Source organism: Peromyscus californicus, unplaced genomic scaffold (genome assembly GCF_007827085.1).
Source record: "Peromyscus californicus insignis strain IS unplaced genomic scaffold, ASM782708v3 Scaffold_4__1_contigs__length_199733344, whole genome shotgun sequence".
In the NCBI taxonomy this organism is placed as follows: Eukaryota; Metazoa; Chordata; class Mammalia; order Rodentia; family Cricetidae; genus Peromyscus; species Peromyscus californicus.
The window spans coordinates 186019170-186035778 of record NW_026294562.1 but is presented as its reverse complement, the minus strand read 5'-3'; the positions used below and the strand labels follow the sequence as shown (position 1 = coordinate 186035778).

General features: G+C 43.7%; 1 pseudogene; it reads left to right on the top strand.

Moving 5' to 3' along the window:
* Window positions 1-7219: 7219 nt before the first annotated feature.
* LOC128124200 (leukocyte immunoglobulin-like receptor subfamily B member 3) lies at window positions 7220-16185 on the top strand (annotated as a pseudogene).
* The last annotated feature ends 424 nt before the right edge of the window (window positions 16186-16609 follow it).

The following is a 16609-nucleotide window of genomic DNA, read 5'->3' as shown; positions in this document are numbered from 1 at the left end:
CAATTCTTTCCATTAAAAACGTACTTTAGAAAGATAGGAAGTAAACCCTCACCAAGAGGGGACATTTCTTCTCTCTGTGGACCCAATGGTAAATTCAATAGAATTTGATGAAGTCTATGAATTGATAGAAATTTTTGAATATGCTTTTTATTGGGAGTAATCATATGAAGATATGAAGGAGCAAATGACAGAAGCTGTTGATAGGACAGCTGACCTGATGAATGATGATATGGATATGTATCATTTGGATACAGGCATGGAAAGAAATTCATGGTCGACATTGCTACATATGTACATCATGAAAGAAGAAGCAGAAAGAATGTAAGAGCCAGAATATTGGGCAGGCCAGCAAATGTTATCTTCTGTGTCTAACCCTGACATTGCAAATGTGAATGTTGCAGCCTCCACTGGGTATGTAAAATACTTGGCCTGTCAGCAGTTAATTATGGGTCAGGAAAGGACTCAAGGGACTCCACCATGAGCTACTGACTTGTGATAAAGTCTGGATGAAGGAGACTTATTGTCTTCAGTTGTTCAATTCCAGTGATCCAGCATGGTCCTCTAGCTCCAAACACATGATCTTTGGCCTCCTTAGGGTTTTTGTGGCTGTAAGGGACACCATGACCATGGAAATATTATAAAGGGAAGCATTTAAGTAGAAATGGTTGACAGTTCAGGGGACTAGTGCACTATGAGCATGGGGAGAAACATGGTGGCATGCAGATAGACACACTGCTAGAGAAGGGGCCAAGAGTTATACATGTGGATCTGAAGAGAGCAGTGGGCCACTGGTCCTGGCTTGAGCTTCTGAAACCATAGCTTCACATGGCACTGGGATAAGAAAACTGGTTTTGGCCACTAGAGGCCTTGTTAATATCCATGGCCTGGATGCTGCCCAGGCTCATAATGGAATCTGTTGTCTGTGCTGTGGCTGGAGGCTGCCTGGATGCTCATGATCTCGCTTCCTATTAGAGGCCATGTTGAAATCAGTGGTCATTGTTACTACTGAATTCCATGTAGATGTTCATGGTTTCTGCTATCACCTAAAGTCCTGGTCGTGTCTGTTGCACATGTTGCCATTGGAAGCTATGTGGATATCTCTGACCCATGGTGCTGCTGAGGGCTATGTTGATGTCCATTGTCTGTACTATCACCAGAAATCATGTGGAAGCCCATGATCCATCATGTCAATGACTGTAAAAGGCAGGGAAGCTTGCTTGGTGGTGGTATTGATAACTGCAGATTCACAGTTAAGAATCAGAGACATAGAAGTCTTCTGTGATAAACTCTCTCTCCTATCCCTCCAAACAACTCCCCATCCTCATACCTCAACCACTCCAAAGAGAAACAGACTAGTAGCTACTGAAGAGAACTCTTAAAAATTGTGATAGGGATCCTGAAGTGTATATCTTCACAACTGATGGCTTTTGGCAGTAGTAGGGATCAGGAGGGACTCAGTTTTCTTTGAGGGGCTGGCCACTGGAATTTGGCCAGGCTCCAGTGTGTACATAGGCAATACAAGTTGGGCTTTTTTTATTTTCTTATTTATTTTGTGAGAGGACACAAGAGAGGCGTTGGACCTGGGAAAACAGGAAAGTGAGTGTGATCAGGGTCTATTATGTAAAACACCCAAAATACCAATAAAATATTATGTTGACAAAAACACACATAATTGTGGAGGTTCACAGAGGATTTCTAGTAAGATCTGAGCTTGCTAAACCTAGCAGGACTGAATTAAGAGATGACTTGACCACATGCGAAGATTGGAAGGTTTGCCGAACTAGGGGGAGGCTTTCTACCCCATCCCTTGGCATTCCTATGAAAAGCTCCTTTGAAGAGACAGAAGGGGCCTGTGGATGTTGATCTAGACCCTCCTCAGACTATCCTGTGTTTCTTTCTGTCTTCTTTTCCCTCTATCTTTCTATCTAAATTTTCCTCATGCCTGGGGAAAAAGTGGGAGTGGGCCTCCCACAGACAGCACCTGAACAGGGACAGGGACTTGGTGAAAGGAGAGTTTGGGCACACCGTGAGAAGCAGTTTGGGCATGTCTGGGGTTGTAGTATAAATTAATGCATGGGTATTCTATTTTCAGGAGTAAAAGTTATGTGGCTCATAGAAATGTCAAAATTCAAAGTGAGGCTGCTTTGAATATTCTCTCTCTCTCTGTTTAGGTTTCTTTCTCAATTTCTATCTATAAATTTAAGTAAAAATATCAGATTACATGTAGGAATATTGTGTAAGTAGAAATTTAGAATAAGAGTAGAATTAGGAATATTGGCTAAGAAGAAATTTAGGGTAAGGTAGAATATAGGAACAGAGTGTAGAAACAACTTAGGGTAAGACAGAAAAGCAACAAGACAGAGGAGCTTCGTTCTTGGGACGCTGAACACAGACTCCTGGGGAAGAATCAGCATCATGAAAAAAACACTATGAGGAAAACAGGCAGAAAAAGATTCCTGTGGACAGCTTAGATTTAAGCCCTGAGTGGCAGGGAAGAATTTTCCCTGAGGTGATGTAGATGAAACAAAAATCTCTGCTCTACTGACATTGTCACTGTATGAAAACCTTGTACCATCAGAATTAGTTTCCTCTTGACCATGAAGCCAAGAACATGGAACAGAAGTTTTGGGAAAAACTTAGTAATCTCTCTAAAAAACTGGAATCTTTCCAGGTGATTCCTTCTCAGATCTCTTGTCTTTCAGCAAGGGCAAACTTAAACTCACCTGGAAGGAACATCTATCAGATTGGGAAAGTCATAGAGAAAAACGAGATATGTAGGAACTTGGAGGAGATGGAGAGGAGGACATCATAATTAGAATATACTGTATAAGAAAAAAATCTATTTTCAATTTAAAACAAAGAGTAAAGGAATATATACAAGTTTCCATAAATTATTATCCGTACAATCAAAACAAAATCCAAAAGCCTCAGCTTTTGATGTAATTTTCCACAGCAGAACACAACATACACAGGTTTTTTAACAAGCTCTGCTTTTTAGCAGGGAATTCAAAGGGAATCAAGGATTCTGCCTATGATTCCCATGAATCTATCCACAACAGAGGACTTTGGTGACATCCCCTGTCCACTCATTGAAACCACATTCCTTGGAAGCATCCAGGGTTTTAGGCAGTCATAGTTGAGGCATGTTGCCAGGGTAACCAGGTCCTTATCTGGCTATAGCAAGAACAGCTCAGGCTTCGTGGATAATGAAGAAGAACTGTTCTGGGAAAAAATAGGAGAAAATGCTGATCCAAACAAATGCTGGGTTTGAGGCCAGTTCATGAAAGAGTTCTTGTTCAGAAATGGAAATCAAGTCCAACAGAGAGCACCGTTGACCTTGTGGTCAGAATATTATTATTAAAGTAAAAATCCATCTATTTAAGTAATGTCTTGGAGTTGGAAGTCTTATGTAGCTTAGCATTAATTTATTAGGTCCAATTGATTCACTCAGTAAAATTATTCTTTCAAAACTGTGTGAAAGAAAACTGGAGTTTATAAAATGAGATAAAGTTAGTTTCCTCATAGAAAAAATAAAATCCCCATTTTCATTGCTCAGCTGGCAATCTCCAAGATTAATACTCTTGACACCTTACTCCAGTGGAATGTATTTCTTGGCCTTGTGGTTTCACAAAGGGAATGGCCAATTCCATTCCTACATGGAACTCCAGGCCTGCAACTCAGCTGCTGTAGTGGCTGGACTGTGGCCCTTGAAATACCTGTATCATAATGAATTAGTTTATAACTCAAGGGCCTTACACAATTGTGTGGAAAAGCATGGTATGCTTGCTAAATTCACATCATTATCATAATATGTTAAGGGAATATCACATCTTCTGGGTTCTTGAGTGCCTAGAGAAGCTATTGGTCTTGGTTTTCAAATGGAACTCAGAACCCACTTTTGGGAGGTGGCATGCTCTGTGACAGACAGTCGGAACTTAGGACAACCAGTTCTGTTGGTATGACTTGGAACCTGCTCAGTGTGTCATGCTGCTGTGATATCTTCCTTAAATTATTTTTATGTTGCCTAATAAAATAGTGAAGTTAGTGCCAGAAATATTTGTTATTTCACTCTCTCCTGTTAAACAAGAGATGTTCAGAGAGAGCTTGCAATGAGGCAACAATATTCCAAATTCAAAATCAGAAAATTGTCAGGAGAATACAAAAGCCAGCTGTGATGGCTCATCTTGGCTAATAATTTGACTGGGTCTGAAATCAACTAAGGGAAAAGCAGTTGGGAACACCTAAGAAAGATATTTTTATCATATTTTTTAAAGATTAATTTCTTTTATATTATATATTGTGGTGTTTTAGCTCAATGTATGTATAATCTGGTGTCTGTGAAGATTAGACATGGGCATCAGATCCACTGGAATTGTTTTCATTCATGGTTTAATATATATCAAGTGCATGCTGGAAACAGTAACATCATCCTCAGGCTGAGCAGCTAATCCTTTCGACCACTGAAGCAACTCTCTGTCCCTTGATCTGCTTTGTGAACTGTGAGGATATACTATAAGTATCAGTAAAAAACTTCACATGACAGCCAGATAAAAGGGTGGTTACGAAGAAAATTTGGAAAGTGAATATAGTTTGAGAATGCAGTAGGACCCAGTCTCTGATTTCCTGACAGGCAAGCACTCAAAACAACCATTTAGCCTGAGAAACACACTGATACTCTGTGTAGAATCTATGACCCCCTGGTGTCTGCGGACTCTGGAGACACAGTCATTCACTCCTTACAGGAGTAAATTCAAAGTTTTGGGCAGGACAAAAAGAAAACCATCTTAGGACCAAGACTAACTTTATGATCCTTTTCATGTGAGATAATTACACTGGTCTGTTTCATTGTTTCCATAATAGAGGTACTGTCTCATCAGAGAGCAGTGACACTTGTCCATCACTATGACAGAGGAAAGGTATTCGATGGTCCTGTCAATAACCCTGTCCTCAAGAGAGAAAGGAACCAGTTCCATGAGTCCCCATCACAGTCCAGCCCTGGCAGATGCTGTCTCCTTCCAGAAATCTACAGTACTCTGTAACTGTCAGTCTTTTCCAGCCACTTGGTGACCTGAGGAAGAACCATGACCCTCCTGTGTTGGTCACAGTACAGTTTTAGAAGCTTCATTCTGTCCAAGGGAGAGCAGATCATGAGTGTTCTTGCAGCTTAGGCTCACACCAAGTCAAAAGACACTTATCATATTCATCCTAGGTACCAAATGTTGACCCACATGGGCACAGGCACATGCTCTACCTACTGCAATAAAAAATATACAAGTCTAGTCATAGCCCAGTAACACTGTATAGCTCCTAGTCACATGTGAGAAAGTCCTAAACCTGATCTAATTATGTCAAGACATGAAGATGAGAGTCACAGATGAAATGTTATTGAATGGAGCTGAATTATCCTTTATCAGTATATGAAAGGGAGGGATCTTTGTATCAGAAGGTGAAAGTGGTCAGGTATAGTGGAAGATTCAACCTACTGCCCATGGCTAATCATCCCAACAGTGTTATCCAGGAATTCACTGCTAGAGATCCAGACTGAATCTGTCCTGGGTTCTTGAGAGACTGGTAGGTGTTCAAATGTCTTCCTGATGTCAGCTATGAAGGGTTAACTATGTCCAAAGATGAAGAAACATATCTCCTCATGTTCCCTAGTCAAATTCTCTAGACTAGAATCCCTCAGGATGACTTCTTGTTGACATCAGTGAGCAGTTCAGGGGGAGAATGAAAAATCTGTGGTACACACAGTGCCCTTCATGAAAGAGCTGCTGAACAATCTGTCACAGGCAAGGAGTCCACCAAGTCTAGTCAGAGGCTGAGAGATGACACTGGTGCCACTGGCAGATCCAGGATGTGATGACATTAGAAAGTATTGGAGTCCCGGATGGAGAGAGGTTATATAGCAGTGTGATGGGAGTGGGTAATTGAGAGGAAACACAGAAGTACAAGTTCTCAGATTCAGGCCATGCTGAGATTTCAGCTGATAACAAAGTAGGAAGTTCATTTCCCACCCTTCTCTCTTAAACAGCTCTCAATAAAGCCTTCTCTGTCAATGCAGCCAGTTCCCATGGTGTTCTTAGGAGAGAACAGGAATTGTTTCATCAGTTACGGAGCTGAATGGACATTTTCTACCTTTCCCAGGATAAACACAATACCCTGATCTGAATATTATCAGGTAATTCACCCTGGAATGGAAGAGGAATGATATACATGATCAACAATGATTTACACCATAAATCAAGGCTGTTTTAAGAATGGAACACACTGAGGCTGAAGGCATGGCTGAGGTGGTAAGAACACTTGCTGCTCTTCCAGAGGTCCTGATTTCAGGCTCACAGCCATCTATAATAGGATTCGATGCCCTCTTTTAACATGCAGATTCACATGCAGAGCAAACATACAATAACTATAAATAAACAATTTCAAAAATGAATGGAAAACATTAAACTCTCCTCTCTCATATGTGTTTTTGTTCTGTGTTTCATTCAGAGAATCAAATGGAAATATGTCCCCTCAAAGAGATAAAGAAACAAAATTTGATCAAACAATTGTAGTGAACATTTGAACCTAGTTGGAGAAAAACAGAATCCAATCACTGACCAAACCAATGAAAACCTGAGTACAGTGTGGATGCCAAGGAAGTCACACACAAAAATCCCATTCAAGACACTGCCATATATATCCTGTCCAAGCTGAGGTTGATTTGGACAGAAACTCCCCCTACATTCCACAAGAATACTGTTCCTGAGAAGAAACATGAGCTGTACTCAGTTTGGAAAACTCTGATGGACACATGGGATTGCAGGAATATCCCAGCAGAATCCATCTCACTATGTGTTCTGTGACTTTGGTGTGTGGGTTTCAATTGATTTTCATCCATGGGTTCAGATTGGAGAACAAGAATGGCCTAATGTACAGAGGAGTTCATATCCACCACAAATATTATGCCTCTACCATGTCTCTACATCTAACCAATCTGCTTCAGACATTACTAATAAATACCAACTGTACCTGTGATTCATCTGAGGCAAAGAGAGCACAGCACCTTTTCCTGCTGAGACTCATGCCTCTGGGGAGGAGGATGTGACTCAACTCACAGCACTGAATGTCCTGCCTGTTCACATTTCCAGACCTATAACCTATTATCATGTCAGGAAAAATAGCTATCCATGAAATTAATAGGAAAGAGACACCATAGCCATGTAGCACACTGGGCATGACTAATCACAGAGGTACATAAAATGCAGCAGTTAGGTTAGAATTGGCCCCTTAGAAGTTAATATAATTAACTGCCTGGGATATATTCCCAGTATGGAAGCTATATGGTAAATATATTGTTCATTTGTTCTCTGAAGATAAATACATGCATAAAATGTACTTAATCATGTTTACCACATACTCTAGGAAACCTGTCCTTTGTTTTGTGAGAAATGACCCAATGTAGCCTGGGATAATATCAAAGTCACTGCATAATGGCCTTAAACTCTTAATCTTCCTACATCCACCTAGTGAGTGCTGAAATCAGATAAATGAGCCACCATATCAGGTTTAAACAGAGCTGGGGATCAAAACCAGGTGTGTGAGGATTCAAGAGATTACTCTACAAACTTATCATTTTTCTGATTTAATAAATTACACATATGGAGAGACATGCAAGAAGCAATCATGGATTTTTGTTTGTTTTTGGTCTCAGGAACAAAGTGGGAAATACTTACTTACGTCTATCTCATTCTCAGAATATGTGTGTGCCCAGGCCCATCATTTAACATACTGCTGAGTTAGAGAATTTTCCTCATGTGGCACATTCCTAGTGTCGGATTAGTACAAAAGAGAAGGTTGAAAGACTGTAAGGCCTGAAGGTTTTGGATGACTACAGGAACACCACCTAAAAGTTGCACTTCTGAGCTCACAGTGTTGTGATAGTATCTACAATCCCCATATTAAATCACTACAGACCAAATCCAGCATCAGATGAGAGATGGGCAAGATATCCCACCCATAGTGGAATAACTATTGGCATCTGATAGCTCCTTCGTGTGGGAGAAATGTTTTCTTTAGGGTTGTGACCCCTGGGGAGTCCAAACATACAAGGAAAGCACAAGTTGTACTGAATGGAGGGAGGGAGAATAGGAAGTTAGGTGTGTTTGGGAAGTGCAATGGATTGGGGAAGAGATTGGGAGCCTTAAATCAAAAGACATTGTGATGTCTTCATGGGGGGGAGGGGTGGCATTCCGGCATCAGATAGAAATCTGATGCAAGGTAAACTCACACAAATCTACAAGGGTGACCCCAGCTAAGACTCTTAGCAATATTGGATGGGTGATATATACAGTTATATAAAGAAATAGACCGTTTTAAAAACTAAAGACAGGAGGCTATGGATTTGTTCCAGGTTAAGATACATCAGGTTTGACCAGCCAAGACCCCCTGAAAAGTCTCCGATGACACCATGGCCCAGATGATCCAATGTCCAGAATGGTTTCAAGGCAACTGGCTCAGACAATACACCCTCACAGACTACTCCATAATCCTAATTTTTTTATGTCCCCATAAGAGCACAGCACCCTCTTCCAGCAGGAAGTAGTATGAGAAAGCTACGCCCAAATTCCCAAATATACCAAGCTGGCTTTGGAGATGGAATTGGCTCACTCCTTTCCTAAACTCAAACATATTGCTGGGAAAAAAAAGGTTAAGAGATTTTTCTGTCCCATATCAGAAGAGCCCTCTGGTGGGGAACAGAGAAAAACCAATATTTTTATTCAAAGCAGGGTGATTATAAAAGCAATCTCTTTCTAAAGAAGAAAAGGGGATAGTGTAGATGTGGTAGGATGAAAGGGTAGATTAATGAGCCTACTTTTAGAGAACAACAACTTGTTTAAAATGTTTCACATTGCTATGGATTTTAGTTTATTGATACAAATTTAAAGTTCATTTTGTTTTACTGTATATATATATATATATATATATATATATATATATATATATATATATTTCTACTCTCGTTTGAGGTATGTTTATATAACTCATTTAGATTGTAATGGATAAGTAAAAAGTACAGATTAATAATTAGTCTTCTATGATAGTCAAACTTATAGTCACATTAAGTATTCTAGGTATACATAGATATAATTCATTTAGGTGTGTAATCTTCAAACACTTCAAAGACCTCCAGAATATGGCATTTAAAATGTTTTAAAACTTTAGACTTTCTGGATAGTGAGACATGTCTGCTCCTGGCTACACCGATTTACTTCAGAGAGGAGGATGGGCATTGAAGACACTCTATATGGAGTTTATCTTCTTCTTGGCAAAAATAGCCATTTGGGCAAGAAACTGTTCTTTCCTGGACTGCTTGATTGACTGGACATACAGGACCCATAGGAAGGTGACCACTGAACTTTGCTTGGTGAAATGCTTCTTCAGGTTCCTGCTACACAGAGGAAACTGCCAGACATTCTACAGGACACAGAGAGAAGTCACTGAGAGACTCTAGGCCTGTGGGCTGAAGACAGAAGCTTCAACTTTACAGAGGAACATTGGATGACTGTCCAGGCTGAGACTGTCTCTGTCTAGTCTTGCAAGACTCCTGAAAGTTGCTTGCCTCCTACTCCCATTTCTCAGGTAGTATTATATCCTTCTGAGGTCCTTGGTGCAGTTGAAGACTAGATAGTTGTAATATACTTAGTCATGATAAAAGATAAGTTAGATATGAAACCTTAGACTCACAAATACAGGATAGATAGAATATTCTCTTTAATTGAACTATGATGTGCTTGATACTTTCAATCTGAGAAAGGATATCTTGGGTCCTAGCTTCTCTTTTCCTTGCAGGGACCCTCCCTAAGCCTGTACTCAGAGCACAGCCAGACCTCGTGGTCTCCAAACAGACTAATGTGACCTTCTTGTGTGAGGGTACAACAGGAGCCAAAGAGTACTCTATCTACAAAGACGGAAGTCAATATACACGGTTCACACAGATTCTCCTAAAGTCTGGGAACAAGGCTGAATTCTCCATCACAAAAACTGAGCAGCACCACGCAGGGAGATATCAATGTCGCTATCGGACCCATGATGGATGGTCTGAGTACAGTGAGTCCTTGGAGCTTGTGGTGACAGGTGAGAGGAAAAAACTTTTGTCATCTTTGGGCTTCACTCTCCAGAAGTGAGTCTGCTCTCAGGGATGCCCTCACTCCTCACAGTCCTGTAGGATAATGAGGCCTGATACATTAATCTGATTCTAGCATCTCTCTTAGGAGCACACAGTAAACCCAGCCTGTCAGCCCAGCCCAGCCCTGTGGTGACTGAAGGAGGAAACATCACCCTCCAATGTGACTCATGGGAGGAATATGACAGGTTCATTCTGACTAAGGAAGGACCACAGAAGCTCTCCTGGATGCTGGGCTCACAGTATAATTCCGAACTGGACAATTCCAGGCTCTATTCTCTGTGGGCCCTGTGATCTCCAGTCAAAGATGGATATTCCAATGCTACAGCAATGACCTGAACAGACCACAGGTGTGGTCAGAACCTAGTGATCCCCTGGAGCTCCTGCTCTCAGGTAAGGAATCCAAACCTTTCCACAGAGTGATGTTGAAATAATGGAAGTGTGGAGGGAGGCCTTGGTGTGTGGTGTATGTGAGGAGACAGGGCTCTTCAGTCCATTGATGCAGATCAGGGGAGACAGAAGGACCAGAGATACAGAATCCAAGCAGAAAGTGATAGAAAAACCCAGGAGGTCCAGGAGAGAGTTTAATATTCATGGAGCTTTCTGATTCTTTGTATCAACTTAATTGCCATCTACACGTGGGACCTTCTCTGTGCCACTTTCAACCAGAACCACCTCCTTCTCTCCTACTTCCTTACAGGTAACCTCCACAAACCCATCATCAAGGCTGAGCCAGGCTCTGTGATTGCCTCCAGGAGTGCCGTGACCATCTGGTGTCAGGGGAGCCTAGATGCAGAAATATATGTTCTGCATAAAGAGGGAAGCCCAGAATCCTGGGGCACACAGCCGGCAGAGAAACCTGACAACAAGGCCAAGTTCTCCATCCCTTCTGTGACACAGCAACATGGGGGAAAATATCGCTGTTACTGTTACAGCTCAGCTGGCTGGTCAGAACGCAGTGACCCCCTGGAGATTGTGGTGACAGGTGAGGGTCTCAGGACCAGGCTCTGCTTTCAGAAGTATTCCCTTCCAAAGCCTAGCCCTGGAGGACATTTTGGTTGAGTGAGCCCATGGAAAAGGCTATCTCCTTCTCTCCTAGGAATCTACAGAAATAAACCGATCCTGTCAGCCCTGCCTGGCAATGTGGTGACCACAGGAGGAAACATGACTCTTCAGTGTGTTTCATTGAGGGCATATGACAAGTTCATTCTCTCCAAGGAAGATGAGAAGTTCTCCAGCTCCCTGGACTCACAGTATATACGCCATAATGGGTACTACCAAGCCATGTTCTCTATGGGTCCTGTGACCCCAGTACACAGAGGGACATTCAGATGTTATGGCTACTACAAGGATACCCCACAGTTCTGGTCAGTACCCAGTGACCCTCTGGAAATACACTTCTCAGGTGAGCCATCCCCATCCTTGACCAGTCTTGTTGAGAGCCTAAGTCTTTGGCAGGACACTGTCCCCCTGGGAAGTTGCTGTTGGAGAGGGACTAAAGGAAGATTCTGTTTTCTAAGCCAGAGCCCCATAGCTGGAGAGAAGCATTGGCTTGTGCAGAGCAGGAAGATAGCTGATAGGAGTTTGGTAAAAGTTGCTCCTCAGTCCTTTGCCTGTCACCTTTCCTCTAGGGCTGTCCAAGAAACCCTCCCTTTTAAGTCACCAAGGCCATATCCTGGACCCTGGAAAGAGTCTCACATTGCAGTGTTGCTCAGACATCAACTATGATAGATTTCTTCTGTACAAGGTGGGCACAACTAACTTCACCCAGCATCATCACAAATGGACCGAGGCTGGTCTCTCCTTGGCCAACTTCACACTGGGCTCTGTGAACAGCTCTACTGGAGGCCAATACAGATGCTATGGTGCACACAACCTCTCCTCTGAGTGGTCAGCCTCCAGTGACACCTTGGACATTCTGATCTCAGGTGAGCAACCAAGGAGATTTGATCAGGTAACATCCTCTGCATAGAATTTCATGGGAATCCTAAGAGGATGATGGCTGAGACAAGGGACAAAGAAATGATGCAGGAACTGATGAAGAGACAGGACAGTAGGAGAGGAGCTCAGTCAGAGAAAAGAGAGAGAATCCCTGGTACTTAGGGGATACCCATGTATGGTTTCAGCTCAGAACAATGAAGACAGCCTCTCATCATTCCTCTTCTCTTTAGGACAGCTTTTCTTCCCTGCTTTCCTCTCAGTGAAGCCTAACTCAACAGTACATCCAGGAGACAACGTGACCCTTCTGTGTTGGTCAAGAGAAAGAGTGAACACTTTCATTCTGTACAAGGAGGAGGCAGTCCATCAAACCCAGCGACTAAAATCAAAGGTCCAAGATCAGCACTTCCAGGCAGAATTCTCCATGAGTGCTGTGACCTCTGCCCTTTCAGGAAGCTACAGGTGCTATGGTTCTCAAAAATCATCACCATACCTGTTGTCATATGCCAGTGCCCCCGTGGAGCTCATTGTCTCAGGTGAGGTGGCCCTGAGCTGTCAGGCTGACTCACAATTCAAACCTTAAGCGAGCTCTTGACTTGGCAGACAGTAGGAAGGGTTAGTCAGAAGGCAATTTCCCTAGTAGAAAAGTGGATGCCAGTGATGGCCTATCAAGTAATGTCCACTCCATCCTCTATTGCAATCTAGGTTAGGGATAGACAGCTTGAGAATCATGGGGAGGTTCCAAGACAGATGTGCGACAAGGAGAGAAGAGTTAGGACTTCTGGGTTAGCATCTAACCATCATCTATTTGTTGTTCTGTTTCCTAGGACCCATTGGAGCCTCCAGCCCACCCCCCTCAAGGCCCATGACAACAGCTGGTAAGTATCAGGGACCTCAGTGCAGGGAGTATGCTCCATCCCCAGGCTGCCTCACAGCTCTTGCCCCAATGAAGTCTTCATTCTCTCTCATTTCAACTTTTGAGTTTGGGAGTCAAGCAGAAATCCCAACTGAAACTCCAGAAAAACAAGATTAAGTTTAGGCTACAAAAGGTGGCACCCAGAGAGAAAAGATTAGTCTCAGACTAGAGATTGAGGGGAGAGGATGAGGTGGAGAGCAGGGAACCCATACATTCACCTCCCCATCCGTCATAAAGACTCTGAGAATAAACCACTCACCTGCATGGACTCAGGTTCCAGAAAACTAAATATTCTATTGGAATGTGGGATCCAGATGGGGAATAGCTGGTTATAGGCTTGAAACAGCTGTTTCTTGAGATGCTGACTTGGCCAAGCCCTTCCTTTCTGGGATGGCTGCTGTTTCTTTGATTATAAAGGTGAGAATCCTGGCCCATATGTCTAAGTTTCTGTCTGCTTTGGTCTGTCTTCCTGTACTGATGTCTTTCCTGATAGAGGAGGACTCCAGAACCTGATTCTGCATTGGGGCTGTCCCACAGTGGTGGTGACATGTGCAAGTGTGGGGCACAAGGTCATGGTAGGGCATTCCAGCTCCTCCTTCCCAGCTTGTGATCCTCAGCTCTGGTGTGTTGAACATGGCTGGACATCAGAGTCCCTGTGTTCAACTCCCAGCTCTTCCTCTTCCAGTCAGGTGATCTCAGGCAGGTGAACGGGCTGGACAGGAAAACAGACAATTCCTGTGGCACGATTGTGAGGAGGGGAGATGGTGTTTGCAAAGGTACAGCATGGGCCTGGCACACTGTGGGTGCTCAGATAAGCAGCAAGCATCCTCTCTCATGATGTCTCCTATGCCTCAGGTTTGGAAAAATACCTCCAGGCTCTGATTGGAGCATCTGTGGCCTTCCTCCTGTTGCTCTTCATCCTCATCTTCCTCCTCAGGCAAAGGAAACAGGGCAAATGCAGGAAGGAAGGTGAGTAGGGTGTGGGTTTCTGGGGTCTCAGATGGTGGTAGGCTCCCCTGTGGGCCATCTAAGAAGGGAATCAGAACACTAGCACTAGGGACACCTCTAATAGGGGAACAGTAGCTTAGAAACACAGATCTCAGATAACAAAACACGGGCTCTCAGAACCTGTGAGATTTGGGTGTTCTGTGAGCATTACCATGTCCTGGGACATTTGCTAACTCATGCCTGTGTTATGAAGCTCTTTTCCTTCTTTACATGGAAATATGCATGGGAGTGTAGCTTACTACCCTCCTAGATCAGACCCTTCTTTCTCTTTCAGCCCAGAAAGAGACAGAATTGCAACTTCCTGCAGGAGCTGCAGAGTCAGTAAACAGGAACAGAGGTCCCCAGAATAGGTAACTCATGGCACGAGACATCGTCCCCTACCTTCCTGACACACCTCACTGCCAACTGACATCTTCTTGTCTTTCCAGATCCAACTCAGCTGCTGACACCCAGGAAGAAAACCTTTGTGAGATAAAGAGGGTCCTGAGGAGGGAGATGTCTGAGGACTCAGCGTTTCAGGGGTGGTGGAGAGGCTCTGGGGTCTTTGCTAATTGGGCTTGAACTTCACACTATGAACTAAGGGATATCATAACATGCCCTGTTCCCTGGTCCCACCTGGGGCATGCAGGAAACCAGGGGTCTGAGATAGCCCTAGACTCTTCTCTGAAGACATTCTTTTGTTCTTCTATGACAGATGCTTCAGTGGAGAAAATGCAGCCTGAGCATGGTGTGGAGCTGGACAGTTGGGTGAGGTCCCTGTCTCTATTGGCAGTGCTAAGGACTTAGGTCCCAGATTAGTCCAGGAGTCCTTATTTGTTCTTCCTCTCTGAGCCCTCAGCAACACCCAGAGGTGACCACTCCCTTCTGCAAGCAACATCTGCCTCCTGTGTGCTCTGGCCTCACTCACCCTTGGTTTCCTGGGACCATCTGCTTCCTCCCTCATGTCACCTCTTTGGCTTCTCAGCATCAGTCTGGTTGTTAATATGCACCTAAGAAATCAGAGGTTACAGGACTAAGTAATCCAGATCCTCCCAATGCCCCTATTCACTGACACAGCTTCACAAGAAAGCCCCTCCTTATCAGCTCACTACATGGATATGAGTTAGAGAACAGAGCACACTCCCTCATCACCATGAATCAACATGGTAATAAATGCAGAGTGTGTGCAGTGCCAAGTGTTTGGGAAAACCAAGCAGAAGAAGTGGGTGGAGTATGTGGGAACAGAGGTCCAGTGTGAAGTACAAGGGAGGACTCTGAAAAGTGTCATCTGAGGAGGAAACCCACATGGACAAGTCCACAGAGACAGTTAAGGGGCCAGCAACTGTAGGCAGGGGACTCGGCAGGACAAAGGAAATTGGGGAGAATCACTTCATTTTATAGTTCATTTCGTGTGTATGGGTGTTTGGCGTTCATGCATTTCTGTATATCACCTGTCTCCCTGGTGCTGCAGAGGTCAGAAAAGCATGTCACATTCCTAGAACTGGAATCACAAATGATTGCAGAGTACCATGTGGGTTGTGGGAACCTGGGTGCTCTGCAAGTGCAGCCAGTGATGGTAACAACTGAGCTAGCCATCTTCCCCACCCCCAGAAACATTAGTTTTTAGAAGTTGGATTGTGTGGCTGGAGGCAAGACAGCAAGGGTTAGAGTGTCAGGATTAGAGGCCGGAGCTGTAGGAAGGAAGCCTAAACAGCTCAGTCTGGCCATGCTGTGAAGACCTGACCAGAGGAGATCCCAAGGGGAACAGGGATACACTATCTGTACCTCACTACTTCTGTTCTACAGAGACCAACTGAGGCAGGCCCCTTGGGTGATATACATGCCAAGGTGAAACCCTCCAGGCTCAGGAGGGCAGGAGCTGTCCTACCTTCTGTCATGTTAGGAGAAGTCCTGGACACAAAAGATGGACAAGCAGAAAAGGACAGAGTGATGGACACTCAGGCGGGTCCTGTTCCTCCCTAGTCCTCCTTGTTCCCCCAAGACATGTATTTCCTCTCACTCTCTCCTACTGCAGGCTGCACAATCTGAAGAGCCCCAGGAAGTGACCAATGCCCAGCTGTGCAACATGAAGCTCAGACAGGAGACAGCTGCACCCCCTCCCTCGCAGGCAGGGAATGTCCCAGAGGAGCCAGTCTATATACTGGTTTTGCAGTAACTAACCCAGAGACCATTAGAAAGAACAGAAAGTAATGACCCTCTGCCTGCAAGGATGCTTAACGGAGACCTCTAAGGGATTCTTGGAATTTTTGGGAAAACATCTGCATTTTGACTAACGTTTCATATTTTGGAAATAAAGCAGGAGATTTCTCAATTATTAATTGAAATCAAATTAAATAGGAGGGGAGCTCTTATATTAACTACTAATTTTAATGACATTACTCGTCAATGCAATGAAACAGGAAATCTTACCCACACAGTTGCAAAGACCTGTAATCCAAACCCAAGGGAGGCTGAAGCAGGAGAATTACCTTTGTTTAGTGGCCATCTTGTGATAACTAGTGAATTTCATGTTAGCCTAGAGTCCAGACTGGGACATGCTTCAAACATTAGCCTCCAAAGGCCGAGTGTGGTGGTATACA